The 13,291-nt window shown below is 49.6% G+C and overlaps 1 protein-coding gene across 5 annotated transcripts in view; it reads left to right on the top strand.

Moving 5' to 3' along the window:
* CCDC157 (coiled-coil domain containing 157) overlaps nucleotides 1-13,291 on the top strand; it is a 95,388-nt gene that overhangs the window by 35,712 nt on the left and 46,385 nt on the right. The window lies entirely within an intron of this gene.

Below are 13,291 nucleotides of genomic sequence, written 5' to 3'. Positions count from 1 at the left end.
CCAGTTGAAATACATGTATTTAACTAACTGGTATCAACTGGGAGACCAGTACATTGCAACTGGTATCAACTGGGACCAGTACATTGCAACTGGTATCAACTGGGAGACCAGTACATTGCAACTGGTATCAACTGGAACCAGTAAGACTTTAACTGGTACAAATATGAGCTACTGGTTTTTTCAACTGGGAAATTGGAATTCTGACTGAATTTAACTGGTACCAGTTGAAACCAATAGAGACCAGTTAAAGACCAATTAGAACCAATAGAGACCAGTTGAAAATGTGTACTGGTTTTAACTGGTTTTTCGACCTGGGTTGTGCTCATGAAGCGAAAAGCGGGGTTAAGCAATCGGTCGTGTGCGTGTACCATGCACATGTGTGTACGTACATGCTTACATACGTGTCTGCATTTTTAAAATTAATTTTCTCAGCAACTATTAGTCTGATTGACACGAATTTTTCCACATAGGTGCGCCTCCTCCTGTATAATTTTTTGTCATAATTATGACGTCATATCTCATGTGGTACAGGCGCCATCTTGGAAAAACCGAAAAACAGCACCTCTACATCTCCGAAACAGCTCCATGGAAAAAATTTACACATGGCTCATTGTCAAGTACTCCCCAAGGGGAATAAGATATGTTCACGGTGATGGCATCGGTGCCTTCATTATGACGTCATAATTCGACAAGTTCAACGCTTGATCCAGTTAGTATTAAATAAAATTTCTCTGTAATTGTTGAAACCATTAACCGATCGATGCAAAACTTTAACGAATTGATCAACTACTTATGGGAAATATAGTTTGAAAAAAGTGACATCATCGGTCACTGGTCTGGCACCATATTGGACGAAAGAAAAAAAAACCTTAAAAAACAAGTTTTTTTTAAGGCTTTTCCCTTCACACCTTCACACCATCGAACAAGACACAACTCCCAATTAATACAGGCTTGGCTTACGACACCAAGTTCGGGGCGCAGGACGGGCGCCAGAGGGCGGCCATTTACCGGAATTGCCGAGCAAAAACGTGGGGCGCTCACAAAATGCCAACGGCGGCCATCGCCTCCCGATTCAGCCAGACACGAGCAGGAGCCAGCCAGCGTCCATGGAGCTGCCAAACGGGAATCAGGCGTCGATGGAAAAAGATGGATGTCAAACGTTGGTGAAAGAGAGGTGGGTGTCGAACGTCAATGAAAGAAAGGTGAGTGCCTGAGGTAAATGACCCACAGCCATGTCTGACCGTCTGAATAACTGTTCAGGAAAAGCCCGTGGTGTGTTTTATCCAAAGTCCTGTAAATCCAAAGTATTGTGACGTCCACGGGACTTGAACAGTCCCGCCAACATAGAATGAGCCGAAACGATGGAGGCGGTTTATTTATTTATAACCCAAACATGGCGGTTCTAATCGCTCTACCGCAAACGGGACGAGGAAGGTGGCACGAGTCACTTTTCACTGAGTTGATGATGTTTATTCGTTTTTATTATTACCAGAAATAACAAGACTCGGCAAGAAGAGGGATCCGGGGCGATTCGACGGGATGGTGTGGGATCGGGCGTGGTGAAAAACACAGACAATTCCAATGAATATACAGATCTCAATCCCTCTAAGGCGCCAAGTACACACACACACACACACACACACACACACACACACACAAAACGTAGCTATTTCTGGTGGTCAGGCTGGACCGTGGTGTGGACGCAACTGTCCCTGGATCGGCGTCGGACGAGCTGGCCTTGCTCTCATCAGGGGGGGGGGGCAGGAGAAACCGTGGTGCTGTCGACCTCCTGGTCTTGGCCAAAGTCCGCTCACAGCCGCCAGGGAACCAGTTCTGGCGCCAAGTTGCGAGCAGGAGAGGGAGGCAGGTCCGCCCGCCGTTCGACCCCGTACTCCGAGTCAGCAGAACCCCAGAGCCAACCAAGGTGAGGCACGAGGCTCAGCAAGGCTCCAAGACACGATCAAGAACACGATCGAATCAGCACAACAACAAGGACGCTCTCCGCGCAGCAGCCTCTACACCAAAAAAAAACACGATCTTTTTGGTTGTGATCTTCTTCCTCTTCCTTTTCGACCCCGAACAGAACCTTTTTATCCTCCTGTCCTCGTCACTTCCAATCGAGCCGTTTATTGGCCCACCGCCGTCGCCTTCTGCCAATCGTGATCACGGGGCGGAGCCATCCGCTGCACTGTCCTGTGACGTCACGGCCAGTCTCCAAGGAATACCAAAAGGGGTTTACGCAGACACACTTTCCCTATCCCGTGTCCCTATCTAATTACGTGACAATTATCATTTCCCCCCTTGAAGAAATGAACATTTACTAGACAACTTATCACCACTGAATTGCTACTTATTACATCGAGATCCTGGTAAACTCGAACAGCATGGCATACCTAATTAAACATCCTAATTACCCTTTGAATGCATACCCCCCCTCAAACGTAACAGTATAAATAAATCGTCTATTTCCAAGCCAATACATCCTGATGGAAAGGGGTATAATGAGTCTCCATTGGGCTAATGGCTTTCTCTCGTGTGCATGAACATGTCGTAAACAGGAAAAGGTTATCCCATAAGAAAGGGAATCTGTTCTATACCCTTCTCCAATGCATCAAATAGTTAGAATCCCACCAGACAAGAGGGTGGGTCTATTCTGACCATGCATTTATGGAAATAACTGTCTGAGGACCTGGATCTTGTGTGCATTAGTCGGATCTGATTCTGAAATCCACAACAGTATTCTATGAATACCATCTACTTGGTTTCTTTGTTTGTTTATTATTAACCTCCGCCATCGAAGATCAGAGGTTACTGTTTTCACCCCTTTCTGTTTGTTTGTTTGTGAACAGTATTACGGAAAAACCCCTTGACGTATTTCGACGAAACTTGGTGGGAGGGGGGGGGTTAGGTATGGTCCAAGGATCATGCCATTAGATTTTGGACTTGGTCCCCCCCCCCCAAAAAAAAAAATGTTAGAGAATTTTTTTTTTTTGCATTTCTACATGTTTTAAGTGATTTCCAACCCCCCCCCCAAAAAAAATTGTTTGAGAAAAAAAATTTTTGCAACTTTTTTTTCAACAAAATTTCGATTTCTTTTTTTTGCATTTCTACATGTTTTAAGTGATTTCCAACCCCCCCCCCCAAAAAAAAAATGGAGAAAAGAACTATAACTCTGTCAGCACTGTTGAAGCACCTCTACATCTCTATCTAATGAATAAGATATAAGGTTAACTTGAGTGACCCAGTAGTATTGGCGGCGGTGGTTTTGCACTCTCCCGAGTGTCCCCCTCTAGTTATTTCCTGCATTCTAAAGCTGCATGGAGGAGCTCATATGCATACAGTACATACATGTGTATATATATATATATATATATATATATATATATATATATATATATATATATATATTGTTGCGGCCACGGGTACTGCGACACTAGCTTGTCACTCAGGGGTATTACTTCCCGGTTGTCCTCTGAAGAGCCGGATCTGCGGCTACCACTCACAATTAAGGTTGTGGTATGGTGGGTTGTTTTAAAACCACAAAGCCACCCAGTTAACCACGAGTTCCAGTGTCCACGGTATAATGATTCCATTTAACTAGAGGTCACATGGCTTCCTGAGCGAGGAGCGCGCCCTCGGCAAAGCACCAATCTTATCTCGATTAGATTTTAGTTAGGGTGGCCGAGTGTTTTAACCGCTGGTAGGTGCCGACTATTTTTGGTCAAATCTGGGGTAATTACCTCCCAGTCTATCGAGGTTCGGACAATGCTAGACCAATGGAAGGAAAGGACAAACACGGACAGGTTGGAGGTTGACAAATGATTTATTAATAATAAAATAAATAAATAAAAAGAACTTTTTATTTTCTGAGGGAAATAAGTAAATAAATTCCAAAGCAATCGAAATGAATAGTTAATCAGGAAAAATCAATCAAAATGGCAGGAAAGAGACAGAGCAGATGCTTATCTGGGGTTGACTTACAGCTAAACACAGCCAAGGGTACCCAGCAGATCATTCAGGGGGCGGGGAGGGGGGGGGAGCAGAGTCGGCTCGCTCACCAGAGAGTAGTCGTCCGTGAAGTGAAAACGTCCTGAAATGTGTGCGTGCGTATCTTGTCCGTTTCCAGCACCCAGCCTTGCCGTGCACCCACTCGCGAACAGCCTTGGACGCCAGTCGACATCTGGAGGGGTGGGGGGGGGGCACCGCGATCGTCTGTCACGGGTTTAGACCCTGGTGCTGTGACACGGGCAGCTCCTCACAATTCACAAAACTGGTGATGTCCAGTGACCCACACAGTCCGTCGGTGACTGACCCGCGCCTCACTCGTTGGTGACCGACCCGTGCCTCACTCGTTGTCGGCGCTGCTCACACCCACACACGCACCACACGTTCGCTTGATCAAGCACTGGGAAGGACGAATTGTCTCATTGTTGTCGCTGGTCAGACACGCACATGCTCACTTCCTCGCTTGCATGCTCACGCGCTTCCTCGCTTACGCGCTCGCACGCTTCTTCGCTTGCATGCTTCCTCACTTATGCACTTACTCTCTGGCTTGCTTCTTCCCTCGCACGCTTCAACTCTCACTTTCTTTCTCTCTCTTGCGTGCTTACACACTCGTTTCTTCCCTCACCCGCTTACACCCGCTTCTTGCTCGCTTCCTCTCTCGCGCACTTCTCTGCTTCCTCTCTGGCTTACTTCTCACGCGTTTCCACGCTTCTTGTTCGCTCGCTTTCTTTCTCTTTCCTCCAATTCTTTTTATATTTGCGGCCCGTCTCGGTGGGTGCAGAGTCCCCCCAAGCTGACCCACGCTCCATTTGCGCACCGTTATCACGACATCCCGTGCTCTCTCAAAAAGGTGGGCATCGGCGCTCGCGAAGGCAATATGTGCATAAACGTTGCTGAGGAAAAATAAGGGCGGGCATCAGCGCTCGCGAAAGAAATGTGTGTAAACGTGTCTGTCATAAAGAAAAAAAGCTTCACATAAGAGAGGGGATCTATTCTTTACCCTTTTCAATGCATCACTGTTAAAATCCCATTAGACATGGGGTTAATCTGAATATGCATTTAAGGAAATAACTGTCTGAGGACCTGGATGTGTGGATGCGTTCGTCAGACCGGATTCTGAAATCGGTAATGATATATATATATATGTATGTATATATATATATATATGTATATATATATATATATATGTATATATATATATGTATATATATATATATATATATATATATATATATATATATATATATATATATATATATATATATATATATATATATATATATATATATATATATATATATATATATATACACACACGAGGTCCATCTGAAAAGTAACAGGAATGACTTCACAGAAATTTTATTCCAAAAAAATATATTGAAATCACAGCTTGTCCCCTTCAAAATAGTTTCCCTCCAATCTCACACATTTGTCCATCCTCTTCTTCCACGCTTCTATACACCCCCGGAAGGTTTCTTCTGGAATCCTCCGGAGCTCCGTCATCATGGACATTTTGATGGCCTCTACATCAGGAAATCGGGTCCCCTTGATCACCCCCTTGAGCTTGGGGATTAGGAAAAAATCACAAGGGGCCAAGTCTGGCGAATACGGGGGTTGCTCCAGAGTTTGCACGTTCCTCTCCGCCAGAAACTGTCGGATGCTCAGGGCACTGTGAGCAGGGGCATTGTCAGGGTGGAGCACTCAGGGGTTGTTCTCCCACAGATCCCTCCTCTTGTCCCGGACTGATCTTATGAGGCATTGGACAATCTCCTTGTACATGTATTGATTCACTGTTTGACCCTGTGGTAGAAACTCAAAGTGGACGATGCCCTTGATGTCAAAAAACGCGATGAGCATCACGTTGACCTTCGACTTCGACATCCTTGCTTTCTTTGGTCTTGGTGATGCCGGACTTTTCCACTGACAACTCTGCTGTTTGGTCTGAGGATTGTATTCGAATATCCATGATTCATCACCAGTAATGACTCTGCCGAGCAGGTCTGGATTGTCCTCGAGGCACTCGAGAATGTCTTGATAGACAGTGACTCTTTGCTGTTTCTGGTCAACGGACAACAGGGGGACCATCTTTGCGCATACCTTGTGCATTTCGAGATTTTCAGTGATGATGCTCCAGACAGTGTTCTTGTTGATGGAAAGTTCCTCAGAAATCATCCACACCATGAGTCGATGATCTGCGCGCACCATATACTTCACCCGCTCGATGTTGTCCGCCGTTCTATTCGTTGAACGTCTTCCAGACCGTGGATCGTCTTCAACCTCCTCCCGTCCCTCTTTGAACCTCTTGTGCCATTCAAATGCACGTGTATATGACACCGTTTCTTCTCCGTAGACTTGCTGCAGCATTGCAAAAGATTCAGAAGGTGTTTTGCCAAGCTTAGCAAGAAACTTCAGATTGCCACTCTGCTCACGACTCGTAGCGTGACGACTCAGACTAGACAACATGTAAAGCACGACCTGCAAAAAAAAAACCACACAATGAGCACAGTCATCCATCACCAATCACATATATTGCTGGAATGTTATGAAAAACTGTGACGCAACCTGTTTGTTCAAGTTCTGCAAGTGAAGCACACAGCAGGCTCAGTCCCGTTACTTTTTGACGGACCTCGTGTGTATATATATATATATATATATATATATATATATATATATATATATATATATATATATATTAATACATACATACATATACATATATTGTTCCGAATTCTGGCCCATCCGGCGTGCGTTCAGTCGCTTGACTCGAATGGCGGCCGCCTCGCCCACCGGAACGGACAATTCAGTCGTGACCCTCTGGGAACTACCGCCAGGAGCCAGTCACGGGTGGGGGTTTAACCCCACCACCACCCAGTCCGCAGTCCACCCGCGCGAGATAGGGTAAATCGCCGAAAGTCGATATACATATGGTACTCGCACGGGTAATTTGCCGAGGGATGGGACCACGCCACAGTCCGACTCCGGACACGAACCGCTTAAGCGGTTCGTTCCGTATTACAGGGATAACTGAGCGGAGTTACCATCGGCCTTGACGGTTCCGATTAATTACCGGGTGTTGAAACCCACTACGAATCCCTTACATGATGCAAGATGGAGATTCAATAAAAGGAAAAGACGAAGCAAAACGGGGAACAATTGGACAAGCACATTTATTCACGGAAGGCACATATATTACAATAAAACAAAGTAACAAAAGCAATACACTTATACGTTTATGTAAAGAAAAACACAAGCAAAGAACCAATGCAGATCTACAACCGAATATGGCTTACACGGCAACACTTAAACGTTCTACTTTTCCAGACTGGTGCCACACACAAACGTTCACACAAAACCCAAAAGAAATGGAAGTCGCGACTTCCCTGAGCACATCGAGTCCTTGGCGACCGTAACTCCGAGTCCCTCCAGCGTGGTCCACTGGCTCGTGCCGCGCGCCTGCACGTGTCGACTGCCCGACAGCTCGGACGAACGAACAGAACCTCCGACCAGGAACGATCACCACAACTCTCCACAATTCCCCTTCGGGGACAAGGGAACAGGAAAGGGAACGACGTTCTCGTCGACCTTCACGCCCACGCCTTTTGTCAATCGCTTGAACGAACCAAGAGCCTCCAGCTTCCAACTCTCCACAATTCCCCTTCAGGGACAAGGGAACAGGAAAGGGAACGACGTTCTCGTCGACCTTCACGCCCACGCCTTTTGTCAATCGTTTGAACGAACCAAGAGTCTCCAGCCTCCAACTCTCCACACCCACGCCTTTTGTAGGGGCCGGCTCCGCCCCTTTGCCCCGCCCCATTTCTGTCTCCACCTCCCTTTTGGAAGCTTCCCAAAAAGGGGCGTGCCCTCGCGTTCCCCCCCCCTCCCCGCGCTGTGCGGGGGCGAGGACAGTCAGTCTTGGCTCAGGGCCAGGGAATTATTCCCCCAAAATCAGGCCCGCACCTTTTTTGCCTTTGATCTGTGGCTCGAATCGCCCCTCCCCATGCCAAAGCGTGGGAAAAGCAGAAGGGGAAATCCCACAGGCATTGTTGGTTTTTGTTCTTGCATGCGCCGTATGACGAGGGAAGAAAGACTCGGGCGGGAGATGCCCCTTCGCACCCCGGCCGCCGCTGCGACTCCGCCCTTTCCATCCGTCCCACGGAGATCGTGACCGCACAGTGCTCGTTGAATGGCGAGTAGCAAAGATGTGGTAGCGTAATTGTGGAAGGTGGCGTCGTGTTGTGAATGGCATGATCGTTGAGATGTTGGTTGTGGCGATGTTCGTTGTTGTTCTTGCACCAAATTAACAACAGCTAAAGAAAAACGACTAACTGAAGAATCGCAGCCCGACTGCATCACATATATTCCCTCTAAACAACGGGTTTGGGCTAACTACACATGAACTTACTGATATATCTCACCTGAGGACCCTTTATGGTGTAATGCGAATTTCCACAAACGTAACAATATATATATATATATATATATATATATATATATATATATATATATATATATATATATATATATATATATATATATATATATATATATATATATATATATATATATATATTGTTGTGGTTACCAGATTCGCAAACCACCATTCAGGTCCCTTAGGTGAGGTATCTCGGTAAGTGCATGTGTAGTTAGGCCCAAACCCGTTGTCTAGTGGGAATACATGTCATTTATGCGAGCTGCGACTCTTCAGGATAGCCGTTTTTCTTTTACTATCTTTATTTTGGACCAACCGCCATGATCACAACCACAACATCAACCACCGACCACAACCACCGCTTCACCACAACCGCCACGACCTTCACGCACACCTCACAACCGTAGCATCGCCACCGTTCTTGCCCCGCTGTGGGTACCGGTGTTGGACTCATGCAGAACGCGCGTCGAACAGCGTGTACAAAATCACGGATTTTCTGCTTCAAAAACGGATCAAAAACGACACACGCCCACTTTTTGCCGTCCAATCGGTGAGCGAGGGGCGAATTGGCCCCGCCTCCAGAACGATCGATATATGCAAATTTGTGGATCAAAAAGCCTTCACGCCCACTTTTTCTCGGGCCAATGGGGAGCGAGGTGAAAGGTCAAAGGGAGGGGGTCAAAGGCGAAGTTACGGGGGGATAAAAGGACGGTGTTCGTCAGTCAGAAGGAGTCGGAGTCAGCAGAATGAGAACGGAGAGTGAGCAGAACGAGAAGAGGAGAGTCGCAAACAAGAAGGGTCGGAGAGTCAAGAAGAGGAGAGTCGGAACGGGAGAGTCAGCAGAACGGGAACGAGAGAGTGAGCAGAACGGGGTCGGAGAGTCAAGAAGAGGAGAGTCGGAAGCAAAGGGTCAAGACTTCGCGGGCGGTGGAGCTGCTCGTCGTGTGCGTTGGAGTCGGAACGGAGGGGACGGAGCTGTGGAAAGGCGGCGACACCAGACGAGGGGGTGCTCGCGTCGTGCAGGAAGCTGCACCCGAGGGAGGCCGACAGCGCGACCTGGCCGAGGTGGAGACGCTCGTCGCACATAATAAAGATCCTCTATACCCCGAGCATCAGCAACCCCCTCCTGTTTCCCCCCGCGCTGAGATAGTGCGACCAAGGGGCCCCGTTCCCACCCCTGCCAGGCACTGTCCACGAGGCCCGCGGGTTGCGGGGCCATCGCCGCTCCGCGTCTCATCACCAGACGGGTAGGCCCGACCCGGTCTCGGCCTCAGGCCTACCTCATTCTTGGGGATTTCTTTTCCTTGGTTTTGGGTATGTGTTGTCGGCGCCGTCTGTGAAGTAGAATTGTATAAGTGTTGCCGTGTGCTCGGTAGTCGGTATTAGCTCTGCACTGTGTTTTCACTTTTATGTTTGCTTTTTGTGTAAATGGAATTGTGTTTTCTTTTTTTGTGTGCATTTGGTGGAATTGTATTTGTGTGCTTTCCGTTCGTCGCGAATAAATGTGCTTTATTGTTGAACTGTTCTCCCGCTTCGCTTCGTCTTTTCCTCCATTGAATCCCCATCTTGCTTCACGTAAAGGGTTGGTAGTGGGCTGAATACGCCCGATAATTAATCGAACCGTCGAGGTCGACGATAACACCGCTCGGTTATTCTGATAGTACGGAACGGGTCGCTTAAGTGGCCCGTGTCCGAAGTCGACCTGCGGCGAGGTGCGATCGCCCGGTCTACCCTCCGCATGGGTACTTAGGTAGTTCGAATTTGGCGAGCAACCCTATCCCACGCGGGGGCTGATTGGCTCGATCGCGGTGAGACCGAAAGGTCCACCCGTGACTGGTTCCCGGCGTTAGTCCGAGAGGGTCACGACTGGATTGTCCGTCCGGTGGGCGACGTGCCGCGATTCGAGTTACGTGGCCGTTCGCACGCCGGCGGGCGCGAATCCGCAACACTGGTGTCAGGAGTGGGATACAAATTCATCGCCCTCCTCTCGGCACTGGTATCGGAGAACAGGAAAACGGGCTCTCCTGTCTCCAATTAAATTCACGGGAATCGGTCCAGGGGTGAGAGAAGCGACCCCCGATTCCCTCCAAATTACGAGCGATTCAAATTAACCCTTCACGAGAAGCAAGATGGCGTCTCAAGGCGAGCGGGAGCCGGGGGTATTAGAAATGTATATGTGTAATAATGTAGAGTCCATGGTCCAGGATGGAATCCCCGAGCAGGAAATGTTGATTGTGCAGGAACACGGACTCGCCCAACTGAACCCAGGGCCCGAGGTGGGTGCGGCAGCGGCCGCGGTGTATGACACCCCCCCCCCTCTCCACCAAGACCCTTCCCCAACCCCTGCCGAAATGGCTCACTCAAGCGCACCCGACATGGCCCAGCTATTCACCATGCTGGCACAAATGAATGCGGAAATGAAAGGCATGAACGAAAAGATGGATGCGAATATGAATGAAGTGAAAACGACGATGGATGCGAATACACAGCAAATGAAAAACGAAATGAAAGGCAATACACAACAAATAAACGAAAAGATGGATACAAAAATGAACGGAATGGAAACAAAAATGAAAGAGCTACGGGGTGAGACGCAGAACATGGGCCGAAGCCTGCAGGCGGGCATGAAGGCCGTGACCGGGGAGATAAAAATGGCGACTCCACGTGTGGGAGCAAACGAGCTGGGTGGGGGTGCAACGGCTGACAGGCCCGCGGTGGAGGCGGGTGAAAAAATAATTCGTGGAACGTGTTGGGCGAGGGTCGTGACGATGACCGAAAGGGAAAAATTAAATGGGGAGACCAAAACGTGTGAGACGAGACACGAGGTGACAACAACGGAAATAATAGTTGAGACAAGGGAGGTAAAGGGTGAAGAGTTGGCAGAGACACGGGAGACAGAAAAAATAGAGGAGAGACTGCACGGTGAGGACGGGGTAAGTGACGCGCACGCACACACGGAGGTAGTGGAGGACAATGGGGTTGAGCTCGCGGAGCGTGTTGGGACCCGGTGCGAGCACCTGGATGGCCTCCTCCAGGAACGAGGGGAGGGAGTATGCCCCCTTGAGGCGAGTCACGACCAGGTGAGTTCGGTCGTGCTTTGCGAGGTTGAGGGGACGAGTGCTGTGGACGGGTGCACGGAGAGCTTGGGGGGTGTAGAGGCCCCGGAGACCCTTGGGGGGACACAAATCCCCAGTGTGGTTGTCCCTGTGTGTGTGGTGCAAGGTGTGAGTGCGGCACCGTGTGTGGAAGCGACCCCGTGTGTGAGTGGTGTGGTGGCGATGGTGCCAGAGTGCGTGCTTCCCAGCACGCCGGTTGTGGATGGGGCACCGTGTGTGAGTGAGGCCGTGTGTGTGAGTGAAACGGCCAGTATGAGTGAGGCACCACGTGTGAGTGGTGTGGTGGCGATGGTGCCGGAGTACGTGCTTCCCAGCACGCCGTGTGTGGATGAGGCACGGAGTGTGAGTGAGGCACCGCGGGTTAGTGCCCCCGCGTGTGTGGGTGAGGCACCGTGTGTGGAAGAGACCGCGTGTGTGAGTGTCGCCGTGTGTATGAGTGAGGTACCGCGGGTGAGTGCCCCCGCGTGTGTGGATGAGGCACGGTGTGAGAGTAGTGAGGCACGCGTGAGTGAACGGCCGTGTGCAAGGTCGCTGTGTGCAAGGGAGACCGTGTGTGTGAGAGAGCGGTATGTGAGGGAGATGTCGGTTGGCATGCGGGAGCACGCAGCCGCATCTCCCGGTGTGAATGTGATGGTGTGGACTGTGTGCGTCGTAACACGCAGGTGTGCGTGGGTGGAATGGCGACGACGAAGGCGACATGAGAAGAAAGAAAGCCGAGTAGCGGCTGTAGCTGTTTCGCGGACCGTGCCGGGTTCACCCAGCAGTGAGCACGCGGTTCGTGCTGTGCAACGCACGAGACCACCACGTGCTCGCTTGCGAGAGTGAAGTCCCGGTCCGGAAACGCACGCGGTGGATTTGCCGATCCCGCGGACGGACAAAGTTTAGGCAGGTAAATGGATTTGGACCGGACGGGTTCTCCACGCGATCGTGTGTGTTAAGCTCCAACGGGCAAAGCACATGTGTTCGCGTGGGGAACCCCTCGAGACGTGGGGCTTGTGTTTTTTTTTTTGCGCACGGTGACGTCATGGCTGCACGTGTGGTTGGAATCCGGCAGGAGGGGAATCTCTGCCGGATGGCACCGTCCAAGGAGGGACGAGGAACACGTGCAGCTGCATGACGTCACGGGCAGGTGCAAAGTGCGCGAGCTCTGAGTTGCCGCGCAGGTGCTGCGCATGGAAAAAAAAGGAAAGGAGCAAGCCTCACTTTCGGGTGTACAGGATTCCTGGGCAAGGGGTGAAAGACCCCCTTACCGGGGCACAGGATGAAAACTAGTTAGGGGGAAGGGTTAGCTTAGTTAGACCGACTCCATGGGGCAGGGGTAAGTCCTCATGGAGTCCGTGGAATGGATTAGGTAGAGGGATTTAGTGAGCTTTAGGTTGGGAAATAAAATGGGATTATTAGGAGACAGTGACAGACTTTGGATGTGTAGAGGGGACGTAGTTTAGCTACGTAGTGTTAAAAGGAGCGTGCTGTAGTTTAAGGGACGACGTGGGAGCACGAGTTAGTTAGGGGATGTAGTTAGGAGGATGGCAGAGTTCAGCGGTGTGTGTGTTGAAGAGTTGGTGAGTTGTGAGGTGAGTACTTGGTGAGTGAGTGAGGCCAGCGGGTCTGTGTGTATGGAGTGAATGGGGAATGCATGGTGCGATGAGTGATTGGGGGGAGGAGTGACTCCCGCCCAAGGGACCCCGGGGTCAGTATAAAGTGAGTTAGCTGGGTTAGTCAAATTGAAAAATGGAGGTCG

Source organism: Eptatretus burgeri, chromosome 16 (genome assembly GCF_056783735.1).
Source record: "Eptatretus burgeri isolate ZD-2024b chromosome 16, Ebu_testis_v1, whole genome shotgun sequence".
NCBI classification, from domain to species: domain Eukaryota; kingdom Metazoa; phylum Chordata; class Myxini; order Myxiniformes; family Myxinidae; genus Eptatretus; species Eptatretus burgeri.
This window is presented reverse-complemented; position numbering and strand designations above follow the sequence as displayed.